Genomic DNA, 14,991 nt, shown 5'->3' with positions numbered 1-14,991 from the left:
GAGGGCACCATAAGCTGCGAAAAGGAGATTAAGAACCAGTGGGTTCAGCATGTCGTTGTTGGGAACCCTGGTGTGACTAAAAGTGCAATACGACCCTCTGATAGTTAAGGTCAAAGATGTTCTATTCTGATGACAATCCGTAGAACTAAACAGTACCTCTCAAGGATGCTTTATATCTCTCTCAATGTGTTGGATCCCATTTCCCCAATGCATGTATGCATTGTATGACTAAAACATCCCCCATCTTCAAACGTATAGTATATCCTTAAGTGTATTTCAATAGGCTCCTTATCATGAAAGAAGCCCCAGAAACTCCACGCAGCTTTTTGACAAACTCTTTAGTTTTGCCTAACATTGCCCCAAAATCTCTTTCAAGCCCTTCTATGCTCATCAACTAAGAACATTCAAATCAAATTGGATGATGAACTCTGCGCTGTATCCCAAGAAGGGCCTTCCCTTTTAAGCCTCCATGTCCAAAGCCACATCTGTAACTTTTTTGTCACCTCTAAAAAGCACTCCATTATGCATCTGTAATGGTGTATACCTCTGTAAAGCACGCGGTTATGTGTCTATATTGTTTTATATCTCTGTAAAGCGCTCGGTTATGTATCTGTATAGTTTTATACCTCTATGAAGCGATTGGTTATGTATCTGTATTGGTGTATACCTCTGTAAAGAGCTTTGCTGCTTCTGGAAGCTAGGTCTGCGCTCAATAAATATAATAATAATGATAATCATCATCATCATCATCATCATAATAATATTCCAGACAAGAAATAATGGTTGAACCCCAACACAATGTAATGTATGTTTAATTCCTGAACTACCCTTCAATTTTATAGTTTGGATAAAGTGTCTGAGTTGAACCTGAAAGGAGGTCGGGAGGTCGGCAACCATTGCTAAAGTCCTCAACAAAAATGGGTCTCGATAACATTAATGTCTTTCCATATCAAATCCATCTGTGTTCGCAGGATCTGGAGGACTCCCATTCCTGTGTCCGCTAAGGAATTGTAGATACTTTCAGTGCTGGGCACACTATCCAGTTCTCATGTTAGCCACCAACCATAGATTGACCACTAGTTCATAGCTTTTTTTAAACGCAATGTTGCCAAAGATGGACTTAAATGGAGGGATATGGATGGTAATTGTTTCCTTTCCTTGGCAATTTAGCATATATCTGACACACTTCAGGAGCTGGTTCTTAAGGATATTCATCCAGTAGATCCAGCCTTGCCATCTTGTGGAATCAGAACTTACCTCGAGGGGAAGAATAGCCCCCATGTGAAGTGCTGATACTTCACTCATAAAGTTTACATCTGGTCTTATACGTTTTCTTTTCTTTTATCAGAGTGAGGACAAAACCCTCGAGAGAAACAGGAACCAGCATTATTGCAGAATTATTGCATTCTTCACAACTTACTCATCTGTCCTCTTTTGGGATAGATTTGCCCACATTTCTGATGATAGAGTTAGAGTAGGGCAAAATGCTATGCTGTTTGTAGAACCCAGGGATCTGCTGGGACCTAATAACACTAGGTTAGACAGAAGCACGCCCTATCCCTTACTCCTTTTATGCAAGTAGCGAGCACATAGTGAGTGCTCATGGAAGAGGACTGATTTTGTCTTTGCGATCACATGGCTCTTTTCCTTTCTTCTCTTTGCGTTTGTGCATAGAATCTAGTCACTGGTTAGAATCCCTGGAGATCTCTACACTCATCACTAACCTGATTCAGTGGCTTTGCTGATACCAGCCAAAGAAATCTCAATTACTTCTTTTGACTCTGCTAAATGAACCTCTGCTGATGTGGACATGCGTTCACAATGTAATCTCTGTCAAGAGGATCTAGGCCCTTTTGTCTTAATTCCAAAGATGACGAGACTACAGGTTTGGGCTCAGGGGAATTGCAATATTTCTTTCAGGTGTGGAACTTGAAATTCCCAGTAAATGCATGCAGCAGCAGGGCTCACTGAAACCACCTTTTGCAGACACTAATGGAATCAGATTTGAATTCCAAGCAGCCTCCCTGTTCATGTCTAATATTTATGTATGGGGGACATACAGAACAAACAAACAAACCAACAATTTTCTATGATCTTTCTGGCATGACACACACCCTATTCACATTTGCCTGGATGAGGCATGCAGCTGGCTGCAGCTCAATGCCAACAAAACCAAAGTGGCGTTGTTTGGGCCTAAATAACTTCTTGAACCTGGCCATCACCCTCAGTTACCCCACTTTTTGGGAGCGGATTTGCTTTTTGCTGCTACGTAAAAAAAATGGGCACATTTGGCAGGAGAGTCTGATTCCCTCATCATGTCTTGCGCATAGTGGCGTTGTGTCTCTGTAACTGTTTGGTGTTCTATGTGTAGGAAGGTGGTGAGGGCTTCCCCCTTGGGTTGAGAAGTGTATGGTACTAGGTATGCTCATAGGTCACCAAAGGGGTTGCCTGCAATCGCTTCCCTGAGTTTCTAGGGCGGATTCCGTCCCTCCGATTTTTATGTGCTCGCGGTCTCAATGGGCGTCATTTATGGTTAGTGCTCCCTTGTCTGCAGCTAGAATGTCTGCTTAGGCCATGCCTAGGGTAGGTGTTGGCATGGGAGTGGGCAAATGCTGGGATCCCTCCTTCCCCGGCTTCTTCCTTTCATGCACGCTCATTGGTTTCTGTTTTTTTCCAGCTGTGTCTTTTTTTTTCTACTCGATTCCATCTGATTGTGAGATGATGAGCCAGGCTTTAAGTGATTATCTGAATTTTAGGTGATCCTTCGTATTATGTATTTATTTCGGAAGGGTGTTCATATTTTGGCTGTCAGGTGGGAGAATGAAGATCTTCCAAGTTTTATTTTTATGGATGGTTTTGGTTCTAGGCAGATGTCATTGCTTGATCTGAGAGTTCTTGTCAGTAGGTAGACAGTTATTTTCTTTTGTAGGAATTCTTCTCCATCGCTGTGAATTTCTCTGTGCGTTATGCACATTATTTTGAACGTAATTTGATGGTTGATTGGCAGCTAGTGTAACATTTTTAGCCCATGGGTGATATGGTCCCTTCGTGATAATTTGAGGAGAAGTCTGGCCACTGCATTTTGGATGGGTTGAAGTTTCTTCAGCAGGTGTTCCGGAATTCCGAGGTAAAGTCTGTTGGCATAGCCTATTCTGGACCTGATGAGTGTGATGATGGTCAATGTTTTATGACCGATGGAGAGGAATGGTAGGAATCTTTTATTCGCGTGTAGGAGGAAGAAGCGTTTCTTGATTATTGCATTTACTTGTGGTTCTAGTGTAAGTGCATGGTCCATTAGAACTCCATGGTTTTTGACTATTTTCAATGGTGTGGGTGCTGTTCCTAGTTCTCTGGGCCAAGGGATATAATGGTAATTTTCCTGGGTTTTGGAGATAACCATGATTTATGTCTTGTATGGGTTGAGTTTGAGACCGTTGGTGTTCATCCATTCGTAAAGTTATTTTAGACAGTCTTCCAGCGTTGTGTTCTCTTCTTGAGACGCTTTGATTTTATTGATGATTTGTGTGTCATCTGCGTAGTTGTAGCAGGTAAGGCTGTGTATTTTGATGAGCTTGATTAATGGAGTCAGGTAGATACTGAAGAGCAGTGGGGATAGGGACGATCTTTGTGGTACGCCACAGACGGTGTGTCTTGGAGTTGATTTGAAGGGGTTTATCCAGACAGTTTCCATTCTATCAGTTAGGAATGATTTAATCCAGATTAAACCATTCCTAACTGATAGAATGGAAACTGTCTGGATAAACCTCTGCAAATCCACTCCACAACACACCAACTGTGGACTACCACAAGAATTGTCCCTAATATTTACCAAGACCTAGTCTGTGCCTAACAACAACACCTCCCTTCTTCCTCACCCCATGACCCCCCTATGACAAAGTATGGTCCCCCAGCTGAGAAAATCCATAAAATCAACCACAAATCTCTTGTAAGAATTCCACATGAAACAAGCCCCAACCCAGCATACTATCCCTTCCTAGAATACACAACGTAGCTGATCATTTACCCATATGCAATTACACATGAATAGATATTGTACTACTTTATTACCAGAGTGCTCTAGGTAGATGGTCTGATCCTGGCTACAGCCACTGCCCTGCCCCACAGCACAGTCTGCATGACAGACCTCCCCAACCCACCACTGCACAGCAGGGGCCCTGCCCGAATACCAGGTAAAGCTGCAGGAGTGTAAATATTTAAAAACGTCTCGTCAGCCCACCATTATAGCAGCACGACATTTGAATAATCACTATCCAGTCAAGTCTCTCCTCAGCGTGCCTCTGAATATGCACATCAGCATCCAATGTCCATTGGCCAACGTTTCCAGGGCAACACTGCTTATTGCCATATCTCATGTCTATCTGGACTACTAATTAATCTTATTTCCACAGTGGCCGTTCATCCTCTACATTTCCACTCCTAACCTCCACATCGACCGCAGCATGCCACCAGTATCACAAGGTCCTTTCTCTGAGTCAAGTACAGGTCGCAGCCCTCCTTTACAGCTTCTCGCCAAAGGTGTACACAGCATTCAAGGTAACGCATTGCATGAGCCAGGCTTATTTTCAAATGATCAGCCATTATGCCTACCAGGCCAACCGGGTCTGGGCATGGACATTTGATCTCTATCGACCTGCACCTGAGGTGTACAGCCACAAGGACCCTGCTGCCCCAACAAGACCAGCACATCATTACCCCTAAAAACAACCATAACAAGTATTATTAAAAAGGAAACATCTTTAGTAATAAACACATGAAAGGCTAAAGTCCTTTCAACAACCAGCCTGCATTTGGTGTCATGCATGAACAACAGTTACCTTCCTCTTATCCTTCTTATACCACCAAATAGTATTTCAGGGGCATTTAAGATGCTGGAAGAAATAGGGTAAGAGATTATTTCCCCCATGGGTTCCTGGTCAAGATTGGCAAGGAAACTCTCAGCCCTTTCGTACTCAGTAAAGGAATGTGTTTGCTGGGCAAATCATGTATTATTTTAGGTTCTTTGCTCTCACTTTCTCCTTCACTCTTGTAAACAAGACGTCCCTGCTTAAGTCACCAAAAATCATCACTGTGTGACAACCCCAGTCAAATCCTTCATCCCCTTAATGGGAAAACTCAGAAACTTCACAATGAGATATCATGGCCTCTGCCCTGTCTGTGGTTTGAGGCCCAATCCTCTGTGACCTCTCTCTATCTGAAGGTCCAGGCCAGAGTCCAAATTAAGTAATTTCACTAGTGCCTTCTGCACACACTCCGCCAGATGTTTGTCCTCAATGTCTTCTGAGAAGCCTACAAAATGGATGTTACTTCTCCTGGAGACATTTTCCTGCACTGAAATGTTTGCTTAACTTCTCACTTTTCAACTGAAGATCCCTTTCCTGCCCCGCTATTGATGCAATTGAACAGATGAGGATACTTTACCAAGAGCAAGATGTTTTTCAGATTAACGTCAGCTACGGCAGCTGTCACTCCGGTCAGCATTTCCAACATCTTGTCTTCCCTGGATTGGGTCTCCTCCACTCAATCAACTCCCTTTTGCCTCTTGGCTGGCTTTGTGGGATGAGATCCACAATCGGGTGTCCGATTATCTATGTGATGAAAGGAGAAGTCTCACCTAGAGTCAGGAAAGGCTGAAGTTCAGCAGTCAGGCAGTCAGTGCTAGAATTACTATTAACCACTGCTGAAACAAAACAGAGGGCATCTTCGGCATCAACTAACTCGTACTTAGCTTCCTCTAAGTTCAGTTTCTTCAGATGTATTTATTTCTAGGACTGATGAAAATTCTGTATAAAGGTTATTCACAATTTATAAAAGGCGACTTAAATTTTGGCTGGAATCAGTAACAACTTTAATGGTTTTCTGCATTAAGGTTCTTTTTAATTAATTGTATTTCTTGATTACAGCATAGGATAGCCAATGGCAGGCCAATTTTCCCAATTGTCTCATACTTATTTTGGCAATGATTATTTAATATTTGCTTTAGAGAGTTTTATTCCAAAAGGTGAGTCTTGAACTAGTGCATTTACTTATTAATGGGTCCAAAGTCATCATGGGAGCGGCTTTTATGTCGTTTTAGCAAGGCTAGTTTGTGATTTCAAATGAACTGCTTATATTAGAATGCCATGAGCAGCAGGTGATTTAGCCACAGAGAAAGGCTGCTAGTGGGTCCCATACAGCTAGGGTTATGTTGACAGGAATTCCATCATTTGCTTTCACTGTAGCGCTCAAAATGCTAATCACTGAAGCAGCTATCTATCTTTTAGCTGAAGGTGAAGCAGTGTTATATGAAAATGAAGCACAGATACTTCCATCATCTGAAATAAAGTCTGGTTTGCATCTCCTGGATGAATTATTACACATCCCCTGACAGGAATGCTGAGGAACCTGAGGAGTCACCAAGGGGCGGAGGGGCATGCCCCCCCTGAATGCATCCCAGTAAATCCTTTATGATAAGATCTTTTCCAATCACGTGCCAGTCTCTCCTCAATGGAATGTCAAGCAAGCCACCCAAAGATAAATTGTTGTATCCTGGACGGACACGGCCCACTCACCTGCAAACCTCTAAACACTACTTGATTACACACATGGAAAACATGCATCACCTCCTCCAATAGAATACAGTTAATACATACACGAAATTCGGAACAGCCGTTCACATGATCGGACCCTGCTGACTCTCCCACTCCCCCAACAATTTGTCATGCCACCGTTCTCTCACATGATGATTAAGAGTTGCTACTAGGGACCTAGCCATTCCCTACCCACCTTTGTGCTGGCTAAAAATGCACACATGCATTTTAGAATTCCTTTCAACACCTCTGACTACCGTCTTCCGAAGGGTGTTCAACCCCACAGCGCTTTGAGGCCATACCATACATAACATAATATAGCATCTAGGGCTTAGAATGGGGCTAATTGAGCAATAATCCTCTACCCGGGGGGCATTCACGAGTCAGGTAATGCCCCGGGCTCATAGTTACAGGCCCAAGTGCAGAAAGGGCATTAACGAAGGCCCTTGGGCATTACCTGACTTGGTAATGCCCCCCAGCAGCAAGGGGATTATTGCTATTAGTACCCCAGCCTGATGGACGGGGCTACTAAAAGCTTTTTTGCTTTCTTTGCAAAATGCTCTGGCGTTTTGCTAAGGAAGACCTTTTTCTTTTTTTAAATGGCCGACGGTGTAAGGGAAAATGAAGTCTATTCTCCCTTTCCGTGGCAGCCATTGAAAATAATTTTTAAAAAGTAAACAAACAAAATGGCTTCCATGGGAGGACGGACTACATATAGTCAATTCTCCCTTTCCATGACTGCCATTCAAAAAATAGGAAAAAGGCAAACAAAAAAATGGTCACAACAGAGGGGAGAGAAGGGACTATGTGTAGTCTCACACAGGTTTCAACACCTGTCTTTAAAAAGATTAGAGTGTGACCATTATTCCTGCTCTCATGGAGGAATAGATGCTATTGTGTCGCCATTACATCAGGATTCAATTTGGTCAGCGGGTTTATCCGCTGTAATCATATATTGTAGCATCAGTGCTTAAATAAGAAATTGGTTAACATAGTTAACAATCATTCTTCTGATTTTTTTTTTTTGGGGTAGGCACCAGTGGTGGCTTTATCCCAGAAAGCTGTGATCAGATCTACATCTAATACTCATTGAGCAGAAGGAAACAGGACTGGTAGTGCTGCATTCCTAACAGTCTTGTGCCATCTTCCTCAGATTCCTGTAAAATAATCGGAAAAAATGACCTACTGAGAAATGACATCATTTTTTCAAATCAAATTGTTTTTTTAAGATACCATCTTCCTCAGGTGCATTCTTATTAACGATGTTACTGACGAGGGCAGTCACTTCTTTATGTTCTGGATGTGGTTCCAATATGTTTCGCTTTGGCTAGCTGTGGTAGCTTGCTTGTTTCCATTCAAGAAAACTGTATATAATTAATCATACTCGTTGCTGCATTTGTAATCCAATGCTTGATTGGCTTCACACTTCTGGTGTATGATTTTATCAATGACAGTTTTGGAGTGTGCTCTAAATTATTAATATAATTCGTTGTTGTGTTCTTCTTACCTAGCACTTTATGCTGGGTTAATTCCACTTGAAAGGTGCAGTAATAACAGGTTCTATAATGGCCCCTTCTTATGGTTCTCGATCACCTCAGAAGGGTGATCAACCCTGATAAGCAATGCAATGGGTGTGTGAGGATATCGCATCATAATTTGCACAGCATGAATTACTCCAGGATTCTGTTATACCAAATCTTAGGCTTTTGTAGTGTTTTCTTATCACAGAGTAGTGCAGCATTGTTAGCCAAGGTTTTTGACAATATGTGCATTATTAACAGCCTACATCCTCTAGGGTTGGGGGATAGAATTCATATTCAATGACCAGCATTCTGAGGATGTCCTGCCCGTAAGGCTGCATAACGTATTAACCTTTAAATATGTGTGACTACTAATCCAACAACTATTCCGTTGAACTCCACATACACCAAATGTAATATTCAACCCAAACTGGACAATGATGTGTTAGCGTTTGGTAAATATATATTTGTGTTTGGTGATTGGGGGTTGGTTAGAGCTTTATCATAAATCAAGAGATTAAGGATTAATCAGTTCTTGAAAATTGATTGAGGTATAGGATCTCTTTCTGCATGATTGCATACTTGCCAGTTATCAGGGAGTTCTAAATTGGTTGCAGTCTTTTTAAGCACCAGTCATGCTTTATTCCTGTTTAGTTTAGTTTAGTTTAGTTTAGTTTAGTTTAGTTTAGTTTAGTTTAGTTTATTATTTGTAGAGCACACCTAACCCTGAGGTATCTGGCACTTGAGCATAAGTGATTTGTTACAAGTACATAACCGCAGAGGATGACGAGAGGCTTGATGACCAGGTTACAGAATGATCAACGAGCCAACATTAGGAATAAATACAAGGAAGCTACAGCAGCTGAGCAGCAATACTCAGTAGGCTGTAGAACAAGGTAATAAGAGTCAACACTGTTACAATAGGACAACAAGAAAGTAATCTAAAGGGTCGGGAATACTAGAATCACAAAGGCCATAGATAACAGTAGTAAGTTCAACAGGCCAGCAGTAGGGGTGGTTATTGGGAGTAGTGGATTCAGTAGTAGTGGGTGAGGTTGAGGTTAAGTTAATTCATGTTGCTGGGAAAAGAGCCAGGCTTTCACTTTAGATCCAAAAGTCCAAACAGAGGGTTCAGTCCTGATGGCTCTGGGGAGGGAATTCCTGCACTTAGCAACTAACATAGGGAAGCTAGACACCCCTGCAGTTTTCAGTTTGTACTTAGGAATATTTAGACAGTGTAGGTAGAAGGATCTAGTAGGTCTGGAAGGTTGGTTCCTCAAGAATTTGTCAGTCAGGTATTTAGGGGCTGTGTTTGACAGGCATTTATGTGTGATGACTAGAGTGTGCAGCAGGATTCTGTCATGCACTGGAAGCCAATGTGCTTCCCGTCTAATAGTGGAGATATGAGTGGAACTCAGAATATGTAAACCAGATTTAAGGGCATTGTTCTAAAGAACATGTAATCTATTCAGATTACGATTGGTAGAGCCTCGGAATAGGGTGTTTCAATAGTCCAATTTAGATAAAATCAAAGCTCTGGTTGGTGTAAGGCAGCTATTCATCGAGAGGTAGGGTTTGCAGGCATTGATTAGTTTGTTAGTGTATGCTGTGTTGGAGGCTGTAGTGTTGACTTGTTTTTTGAGGGAGAGGGTAGAGTCTAAGTAGACGCCTAGAGTTTTAACCTCATTGGCAACTATGATGATGTTCCCATCAATGTTAAAGGTCTTGTAGCGTGTATCAAGTCTGTTCAGACGAACTTGAGTTCAAATGATCAGAAGTTCTGTCTTGTCGTCGTTTAGGCAGAGGCTGTGGGCGGCCATCCACTTCAGTATTTTGAGATAAATTTCATTTAACAATCTAGAGTCTTTGTAATAGCAGCCAGTGAGCATAATGAGGACCTGACCGTCAGCTGCATAATTTGTGTAGGTGACACCCAGGTTGTCAAGCCGATCAAAGAGGAGATTAGTGAAGACATTGTAGAGCGTGGGTGAAACACAGGACTCCTGCGGGACTCTACAGTAGATAGGTAGTGGTTCAGCAGACGCTGTAGGAATGAAGACCCTAGTTGTTCTATTTGAAAGAAAAGATTGGATCCAACTAGTGGCATTCGGAGAGAACGCTGCAGCCGTGGTCAGATGTTTGGTCAGGGTCTGATGGTCGACGAGATCGAATGCTACTGATAGATCCAGCAGTAGAAGGATGGCCAGGTTGCCTTATCTTTGGCTTCGTCTATTTGGATTTTTAAATCCAAGAGGGCAGTTTCTGTGCCATGTCTGGGTCTGAAGCTGGAATGTCGCAGGCCAAGAAGGTTGTTGTCTTCCAAATGGTTTTGAATTTGAAGATAGGCTGCTCTATCTAATATATTTAGGAGGAATGGGACTGTTGTTATGGGTCCGTAGTTGGTAAGTATCTTTAGGTCTAGATTAGGTATTTGAGGAGAGGCATAGCCCATGCCTCTTTAAGATTGTTAGGGACTGAACAGCTTTTGAAGGATGAATTAATCAAGCTGGTGATGAACGGAGCTAGGTCTTTTGCTCCCGCCTTGATAACTGAGGTTGGACAGATATCTCCCTGGCATCTTGAAGGTTTGAGCCCCATGTTAATATTTCAACTTCTTTAGTAGTAACTGGGGAGAAGTAGAAAGGGTGGCACGCAGGGGACTGAGAGTCAGGCAGTTTGCGTGAGTAGGCACTTGGAGCTAGGCTGTTCTTTTTGGTCTCAATGTTTGCTTGTGGTAAGGCTATTTTGTCTGATAAGGCTTTCTTGATATTAGCACACCAGGCCTCATCCTTAATGCAAACTTCTGTGGGTGGTGCAGGAGACTTCAATTCTCTTAGAATAGAAAAGAGCTCTTTTGTGCCAGATTTTGCATTTTGAATTCTGGCATCATAGATCTCTCTTTTGGTATTGATAATGGCTACTTTATAAGTAGTAACAGCAGTAGGGAACTTTTCCTTGTTAGGGATAGAGGGAGTCTTTCTCCAGGTGGCTTCGGATGATCTTTTAGGATTGCGAAGTGATTTTCGGTCAGCTGTGAACCATTTGTTTAAGTCGGCTGCAGGTTTAGCCTTTCTTAGTTTCAGTGGGGCAATATTGTTTAGGGCTTGTTCAATAGTACCGTAGTACAGGTCAACCAAAGAGGATGGGTCCTTGAGGTAAGCCAGTGATAGGCTGTAGTAGGGGTAATAATACTAGCGTTAATGTGGACGGATCTGCATGATTTTTCAGTCATGGAAAAGTCAGTGACGGAAAAGTTTGCATGAGAAATGTAAGCACCTCAAAAGGTTCGTACATTTCCCATGTGAACATACAGTGCAAACCACTACATACCCACACCCCCACCCACACCCACAACACACTCACGACACACCCCACACCCACACCCTCAACACACCCACACCCCCAACATAACCAAATCCTACTTACCTTTTCTTCATGCTGTGTCCCTGCAGCACCATTTTCCGTTCACTTCTGTGATCGGGAACTGGCGCCACAGGGACCTTTTCATTTTTTTACGGGCAGCTGCAGGGGTTTCCCCCGCAACCCCCGCTCACTATACTGTAAAGTATAGTGAGCGGGGTGTTGCGAGGGATAACCCTGCAGCCCCTGTTGTTTTGTGTTTTTGTTTTTCCCAGGTGTGCTGCGGGGTTGTTCCCCGCAACATCCGGCTCACTATACCACACAGTATAGTGAGCGGGTGTTGCCGGGGACACATCTACAGCCCCTGTTTTTTTTTTCCTTTGTCGGGTGTGCAGCGGGGATGTCCCCTCCAACCCCCGCTCACTATACTGTATAGTTTGGTGAGCGGAGTGTTGCGGGGGACACCCCCGCAGCACCTGCAGTCTTTTTCTTTTTTTTTACTTACCTAAAATGCATGCCACCAAAGGTTCGAACCTTTGATGTTATGCATTTTCATTACTTTTGTCAGACCTTTTTTTTCGGTCCTTTCGCACAGTTCCAATGTAGACACCCTTCTGTATAGGGAAGGTGATGCAATGGTGGTCAGACCAGGCCCAAGGCATTTTATTAAGGATTGTAGTGGAACAATTTAGGTCTGACAGCCAATCCAGTGTTCTACCCTTCATATGAGTAGGTTCATTAATACGTTGTTTGAAGCTGAGTTTTGTAACAGAGTTATCTAGAATGGTGGCGTTAGAGTCATTAGGGTCGTGAAGACCTAGGTTGAGATCGCCCAACAATATGATTTGAGAATCCGGTTTGGTATTTTGGGTCAGAAGGAGGGTAACGTCTTCCTTGAGGGAGGAGATAGCCCCAGGGGGTCAGTAGATAAGATGAAGTAGGAGGGTGCTGGTGGCTGATAGAGGGAGTTTAACTGAGAGAAGATCAGCTGAGGGGAAGCATGCATTAGAGAATTTTCTAAGGCTGAGGTGTGATTTGGCTATAAAAGCCACTCCGCCACCTTTGCCAGTGCCTCTATCTGATCAGATGATCGTATAATTATCTGGGATTGCTAGAGATAAGGTGGGTCCTATCGCAGGGTATAGACAAGTTTCTGTTATGGCAAGGAAGTCTAATTGGTTAGTGGTAATGACGTTGGCGATGTCAAGGGCATGGGCTACCAAAGAAGGTGCATTGATAAGAGCTCCTTTAATAGTTTGATAGTTGATAGTGTAAAATGGTCAACAGCTCTGAGTCTGATCCAACTGAGGGTTAAAGTCACCACACAACCTTGCCGGAGCATCTCCCCCAGACACACCCAGTCAGAGGTCTGCAAAGCATATGCTGCTACCTTCATTTGCTATATTTTCTTCCACCATTGAACATGTGGATTCGAATTAGTAGATTATCCAATAATCAATGATTATATTTGTCAGTTTCAGACCAGGCAATAGTTGTATGTTTCTGACATTGCAATATTTCCATATCCATGTCTGCACTGTATGGCATAGTTAATGATGCATATCCCAGCCCCAGTCAGATTTGGACTTGCTGTATTCGGTAAACTAAAATATTTATCTTGTAAGGCAAACATAACCAGCCACTGATGGATAGCCGCACGCATAATGTTCTTTTTTTGTGCCTTATTCCATTAACTTTAGAAGACATTACCTGTTTGGAGGTATTAACTGTTGCCGTAGCGCTAAACTCAATTACCGTTGCTGCATGCAGTACCAGCCATTTTCCGCAGTATTAAGAGTGCACATTGTTCATCGTTTTGGAATCTCAAAGGTATCCATTGGGGATATGCCAAATGACTGCATGTGGTAATTGCACATGAACCAATATCACCATTTTAAATTGTAATACCTCCAGTTACAACCTGGCAGTTTTGTCCTGTGGGTTTCAAAACCCTTACCCCATTCACCACCATTAATATATACATTTCTTTTTTCAGTTTACACTTCTGACTACCTGGAGCAATATTAAGAGCTGCCCAAGGCAATTTAAATGTTCTCAAATCCTTGCAAGACCAAGTCACAATTTCCATCCTTTTCCAATGCCACTTATAATAGGGTTATTTCAAGTAATCCGGTGGTCTTATTGACCGTAATAACACATTGCTCTCTGTTTTCCAACCACAGGCATGTTTTCTGGAATTTGTGGATAAAATGCTCAATTTTCCACCTTGTAGCAGCCGTTTCCCTGCTGATACTTGCCTACCACAGAGAGCCCTGCCAATGCATCTTCATTGCATCTTTCTGTGCATGATTTAGTGTTTTTCTCTTTATTCTCTTTCCATAATCCAAAGGACAGCTGATTGGATCTAAGCGGTGGATTCTCTGAATCCTGTGTTTTATGTGACACGCCACTGCTGTAGCTCTCGATGTGTTGTGGTCCAATGTATGCTCATTAGTAGCATCCTGAATCTTAGGAAAGATGTACATTTATGGGTAATGTTCCCTCCAGTTGTGAATCCCCCAACTTTGTGCTGTTGTCTGACCACCCTAGCCTGACTTTTACCAATAGAGCCCAGCCTTCTGCTCTAATCTGCTGGGCTTTTGCACATTTTGAAATGGGGATACTGACATGCCCTTAAGGCTGTCAGTACTGAGAGACTTTGTTTCCCTTAGTCTTTCACTTTGCTGCTATTCTTTAGTAACATTTTATCAGTGCACAAAGTACTTTAGAGTACAGTGCGCTGTAGTCCCTTTTTAATTTCTAAGGCCCTGGACACCCTCGAAGTATTTTTGGGGAATGTACAAGTATGGTAAACGGAAAGAGGATTCAACTTGGGAACCCTCCCGTCCCCTGCACACTTTCAAATGTTTGGATTAATCCAATACAGTTGTTTAAACTGCGTTATATGCATTGTACATACATTTGTTTCTAACACATATGGTCAGACACAGGAGTGTGAGATAAAAAAATATATATCTTTATAGTCAGGCTGTATTATTTTCAGCAAGAATTATAGTTCAGACAAAGATTATTTACAGTGCATAGAAACAGTATCAATAGATAAAGCTCAAATTGAAGAAAAATGGAGTCCAAATTGATTAGCGACGCGTTTCGAGGAAGTTCTCCTCTTCTTCATAAGGCCACACTTGAATCTCTTTACTAATCTTACTTACTATAGGTGTGCGCTTCTATCTAAACCCTTCGCTATTTTGTTCACTAGTCATCTAGTGTGGCACAAATCATAGGGTGCACCCACATTTAACTTAACCAACTACTTAACTTTAGAATGTCCTTCTCAAGGTTAAATGAGCTAACCGACAAGCACGCCACAACACTAGCTTTCAGTGCAGAAGAAGCAACCCGTATCTTAGGTCTCATCAAAGATACTGAAAAAACTTTACAAAGTGAAGACAACCCCGAAAAAACTATTCAGAAACTAGAAAAACTCATTAGACGTGAGATCTCCCAAAAATTACATGCTAGCACACTAGTGGAATATTATAAAGCTAAGAAAATTCCCAGAG

Source organism: Ambystoma mexicanum, chromosome 1p (genome assembly GCF_040938575.1).
Source record: "Ambystoma mexicanum isolate Mex_15411 chromosome 1p, UKY_AmexF1_1, whole genome shotgun sequence".
NCBI classification, from domain to species: Eukaryota; Metazoa; Chordata; class Amphibia; order Caudata; family Ambystomatidae; genus Ambystoma; species Ambystoma mexicanum.
Note: the sequence above shows the minus strand (reverse complement) of the source record.